Source organism: Lissotriton vulgaris, chromosome 2_1 (genome assembly GCF_964263255.1).
Source record: "Lissotriton vulgaris chromosome 2_1, aLisVul1.2, whole genome shotgun sequence".
NCBI classification, from domain to species: domain Eukaryota; kingdom Metazoa; phylum Chordata; class Amphibia; order Caudata; family Salamandridae; genus Lissotriton; species Lissotriton vulgaris.
The window spans coordinates 1,719,751,654-1,719,757,653 of NC_141687.1; positions in this window are offsets into that span (position 1 = coordinate 1,719,751,654).

Genomic DNA, 6,000 nt, shown 5'->3' on the forward strand with positions numbered 1-6,000 from the left:
CGACCCAACACATTAACTGAACTTTTCTCACTGATTATAAATTCAAGATCATTTATATTTGACCAATTTTCACTGGGACATGAGCTGGAAATGTATTAGTCACCAGTTTATTTGAAATGCCTTTAACTTGTATTTCTTTTCTTGATGGGACAGGTTGGGACCTCCACTGGCAGAACCGTGGACTGAGAAGCACCTGTATTGATTAAAAATGATACTGGGTGGCTATTTACGTCTCCTCCCATGGAAGGGCCATTCTGGTCTACCTCTAAGAGTGCAGTAAGCATTTAATCCTCCGCCTCATTAAGACACAATCATTGTGCTTGACTTGGTTGTGTAGGTATTCAGGGCTGTAGATGCAATTTGTGGAAGTGTCAAAAATCACTGTATGTTTTTGTTGATATCTGAAATGTGGCTGTAATGCCTGCATGTTATTTCACATTGTATAACTGGGGCTGATACCACTGACTGTGTCATCCCATTCTGTGCTATCTAAGTCTTATTCTGCTGCATTCGGGGAAGCATTTGTGATGCATTTTGAAATCTATTTGGATTAAATCTACATTACCATTTCCAGTGCCCAGTTTTCTATCAGATGTGGTACCGACTATTTCAAATGTGTGCATTGTTAATAGCATTGCTCACATTAGCATTATTAAATCCTCCCCCTCTATCACGAGGAACACCATTCCCACATTGTACAAATTGCATACAGTTGCCTTGCACATTAATACTTTGCCAGCACCAAAACCAAGTACCTGAAAACAAACCTGCCCACCTTTGTGGAAAAACTTAGTTTGAGCCACCATCAACTTTTTCTTCATCATGTTCTTTTTAGCATCACAACAGTCGGTGTAATACTTTGCATATGCAAGAAGTTCCATGTAATTATTTTACTTACTAACACATCACACTTTGGTGAATATGAGCACTGATATCTGGGCACAGTCTCAACACAAATGCAGAGAAAAATCCGGAAAAACATTCTTTTGCAGAGTCATCAACTATACAATACTGTCAGTAAATCGACATCAGTCTCTCATAATATGCATATACTGAGTCATCTGGATTTTGTGTTACTCGTGATTTTTGACCAATTGACTTGTTCATGGGAACTTTTAATTTTAAATGCTCCATAATCTGATTATATTTTTGTATAACAACTTTCCTCTGTGGTTCTTTTTTTGGCCACTGTTCTATAGTCTTGCACTCAGCCCACAAATCTCGAGGCACAACAATTGAAAATAAAGCATCCAAATCTGTCCAAAGTACCTGAAATATTCACAGTTCTCACCTTTTCTGTATACCACTTATTTGGCTCTTCTCTAAGCTACAGGAAATTCTTTGTAAAATGTACAAATATCACTCCTTGACCAAGGTACATGCACATATGCTTCTCCCTGCACTTCTCTCAATAGAAACTCCTTTTCAACAACTATTTCACTTTCAGATTCACTCACATTTGCCTTGATTTTACTCTTTTTGGATCCCTCCGGCTAATCAGATTTTCTTAAGAGGTTTGAAGTTCTTATTTTTGTAATTCACTTTTGGCCTTTGGTCACCCTCAAACTTTTTGCCTTCTGCTCTCCTGTTTTGCTGAATTAGTTTTTATTGGCCTAAGGACTCTGCACTTTACCACTATTAACTAGCGATAAAGTCCTTGTGCTCACTCCCTTAAACATGGTAAAGTTGGCTTACACATGATTGGGGTATTTAATCTACTTATAATTCTCTAGTAAAGTAGCATATCATATTCCCAGGGCCAGTAAAGTAAATGCTACTTGTGGGCCTTCAGCAGTTACCATGCCACCCATTCAGGTAACCCTTAAAACATGTCTCAGGCCTGCCATTGCAACCTGTGTGCAGTTTTAAACTGCCAATATAACTTGGCCAAATAAATCTTTTCTCATGCTTAAAGCTCCCCTATTAATGTATATAGGCCACCCCTATGGTAGGCCCTAAATAGCCCATAGCAGGCCTCTAGAAATCTACTCGCCTGAATCACTATGTTGAGTAAGATTTTATCAGGGCAAACTATCCAAAAGCCTCCAATTTGCAATGTAGAGAGTTCCTTGCACACTCCCATCTGGCTGGTGCATGCTGGTCCTGGACCTGGACTGTGCATAAAACTGCAAACGCGCTGCCCCCCCGTCGGTTCTGAAGCACTAAGGATCGAAGGGGAGAGAGGTAGGCAACACTGATTGCCTGACAAGGGGTTAAAAGGAGTGTCAGAAGATTCTGTGGCTATAGCGGCTGTTCCTTGGACTGTTAGCCAATGCAAATTGGGGCATCACATGATGTTAGGATGAGCATATCACTGCATAAGGCTTCCTCAAACGGACTCCCAGGACCAGCATGCAACAGCCAGATGGGAGTGTGCAAGGAACTCTCTACATTGCGAATTGGAGGCGGAGCTCGAGACCACCTGACCAGGTGTGGTCTCTCTATTAAAATCACACAGCCCAACCCCCAGCAAGAACCACAAGCCCATGGAACCAGCATTGATGACGGCAATTGGAAGCCAGAAACGCGTCTGCCCAAGTGTTTCATAGACTTGGATTTCCCAGCGCACTAAAAACAATATAGCCACCTTTGACCCCGGAGCAGTGTCGCGCTTTTTTCCTAGCTGGAAGAGAGCATAGGTCCTCATGTTTAGCCAAGCAGGCGCTGGCAAGCGGCACGCACTCTCGTTCAGGTCCAAGAGCTTGGACTGTGCATAAAACTGCAAACGCGTTGCCCCCCCCCCCCCCGTCGGTTCTGAAGCACTAAGGATCGAAGGAGAGAGAAGTAGGCAACACTGATTGCCTGATAAGGGGTTAAAAGGAGTGGCAGAAGATTCTGTGGATATAGCGGCTGTTCCTTGGACTGTTAGCCAATGCAAATTGGGGCATCAGATGATGTTAGGATGAGCCTATCACTGCATAAGGCTTCCTCAAACGGACTCCCAGGACCAGCATGCACCAGCCAGATGGGAGTGTGCAAGGAACTCTCTACATTGCGTATTGGAGGCGGAGCTGGAAACCACCTGACCAGGTGTGGTCTCTCTATTAAAATCACACAGCCCAACCCCCAGCAAGAACCACAAGCCCATGGAACCGGCACTGATGACGGCAATTGGAAGCCAGAAACGCGTCTGCCCAAGCGTTTCATAGACTTGGATTTCCCAGCGCACTAAGAACAATAAAGCCACCTTTGACCCCAGAGCAGTGTTGCGCTTTTTTCCTAGCTGGAAGAGAGCATAGGTCCTCATGTTTAGCCAGCACTCACTAACACACCCATACACTCAATCATCCACCCATACAGTCCTGTACGCATGCTGTCTTCAAAACACATACAAACAGTGAGTCAGTCATTCATGCATCTGTGATACCCCCCACCAAACTATACAGACACTAATTCTGATACTCAAAAAACCAACTAATAACCCATATAGACACTCGTGTAGCTACTCACTAACCTATGCAGCCACTTATACACAAAGTGAGACACTGATACAGATATTTACATATTTAAACATTACTCACTAATACATGTATTCACTAAGATATACTTAATAAGTCAGTTATACAATCAATTTTACAAAAAAAACATTTAGACACCTATTTACCCATTTATTCTTCCATCAACCTTTAGATATACATATATAAAACATATTTATTTTTCAGAAAGACACATTCACTGAATGATGTCATCAGTGATGTCATTTGAGATGTCATGAGTGATGTCATGAGTGATGTCACTGACCATGTCATGAGTGATGTAGTATGTGATGTCTTCAGCAGTGCATTGCGGGTGCGCAAGTTATAGTTAGCTGAACTAACTATAACAGGGGAATTTCAACGGGTTTGTATGAGTGAAATGTCCAGCTAACTATAACATGTGTGAAACCTATGTTTTTTTCTGTGAATTTGCAAGGTTTTTTAAATGCTAATTCATAACTATAACATGTGTGAAACCTATGTTTTTTTCATTGAATATATATATATATATTTTTTAAAATACCTTTTGCTATCGGCCACATCCAGCATCGAGCTGCCTCTCTTTTTCCTGACTTCTGTCCCAGCAACGCCTGGGACAGACTCCTCGTCCATTCCCTGTGCTGCAGAGCAGTGCTGGGATTGGTCTGAGCAGGCAGGAAAGATGCCCTGCTCCGACTAGGGAGTCTGTGGGGTTTCTTCAGCACGGCTGCTCAATGCAGGTGGGCTGGAGAAAACCTAAGTGTGCATGTGTGTTTTGGTGAGCCTGAGACTGCTGGCCAAACACACATGAGCACTTAGGGAGTGGAGAGCACTAGCACTCCTCCTCCCCACTTCCCCATCTCATGCTTCGGGCCCGCCCCTCCCAACACTGCTGGCTAACAGCCGGCAAATGTAAAATAAAACGATACAACAACATTGTTTTATTTTACATTTGCTGAGCCAGGCAGTGGGGTGACGCTCCTCCGCCATTGCGTAGGAGCTCGCACTACCCGGAGGCCAGACGGACCCCTCATGAAACTGATTGCTCTGGGCACGAGCTGCCTGGAAACATCATAACAAGCTTGCCTTGCAGGGCCCCCAAGCTGAGTCATCTACAGGCTGCTCATCCTGCCCCCAAACAAAATGGCTCCTCAGTTTGGCTGGGGGCTCAAGCGGGTCAGTATCTGGGGATAAACTGCTCTACCACCCCTGCCATGCCTTTTGCCGCATACTCAGTGAGCCCACTGGTTGCATGTGCTGCCCCCCCCCCCACGAGTTGCTTACATGGGTGATTTGGGCCTGGGTAAACCATGATCTTGTTCCTCCCTCCCTCTTCACCAAACCAGGGTGGTCTATCCGGCCAGCAGAGATGGGTAAGGACAAGGGTCCAGCTGCTCATACCCAGATGGACAAGTTCACCATGTCTGCAGCTGGCCCTAGGAGAGCCCTACACCACCCCCCTGAGCTCCTGAGGGTGGCTGACCCCCAGATATTGCTGCTATCGAGCAGGCTATTCAGGCATCTAGAGATGTGATGGAACTGGAATGGGAGACGTATACATGGATGTCACCCTACTCCGCCAAGACCTTCGTAACATAGCTAATAGGGTTACCGAGGGGGAATCCTGTATTTCCACCCTGTAAGACAATGTGCCCTTTCTTAAATGTGCTGTCCCCAAACTTCAGCCCTCCTCCAAACAACTTGAAGTGGGTTCCGAGGATGTCGAGAATAGATCAAGATGTAACAACCTGAGATTTGTGGGATTTCCTGAGGGTGTAAGGGGGAGACTTCAAGACCTTCCTGAAGACCTGGCTGAGATCATGCATACTGGAGGAGACCCTATCTCAATGATTTGTGATAGAGCAAGCCTACAGATCCCAGAACCCCAGACCAGCCTCTTGGGCTCCTGTGAGACTGCTCCTCACCCAGGTCAAGAGCTTCAAGGAACGTGACACAATTCTTCAAGAGGTTTAGAAGATTAGTAACCTCCCATATAAATCCTCCCTGATAATGATATGTCCTGACTAAACACAAATGGTACAATCCAAACACAAATCTTCATAGATGTTAATCAAAAGCTCAGGGTGATGAATCTATGCTAGGTGCTGATCTTCCTGGTAACACTTAAAGTGATACGCGAGTCCCACTCTCACTTCTTTGAATATTTAGAGAAGGCATGGGAGTTGGCGACAGACAAAGAGATTCTCTCCCATTCCTGGTCCAGAGGCACTCCCTCATGGGATCATGGTTCCCAGGCGGGACACCCTCTCCTGGAGGCTCATCCCCATAGGCACACCCAATCCAAAAGAGACCAGGGCCACTGCCAACGCTTCCCCGGCTCATCAGATACTGAACCTGGGGCGATGGGCCTATTCTGGGCATGCCAGAAACAAGAAGAAGACCTCCCTCCGGTGAACTCAGGGAAGGACCAGTCAGAGAACTGACAATGCATATCACTATTTATAAGGCCCCAAGGGCATCTTTGAAACATTGTCCCGGGCCTGAAGGGTTGGGTCGGCGGGGATGAAACCTGTCTGCTGAAACG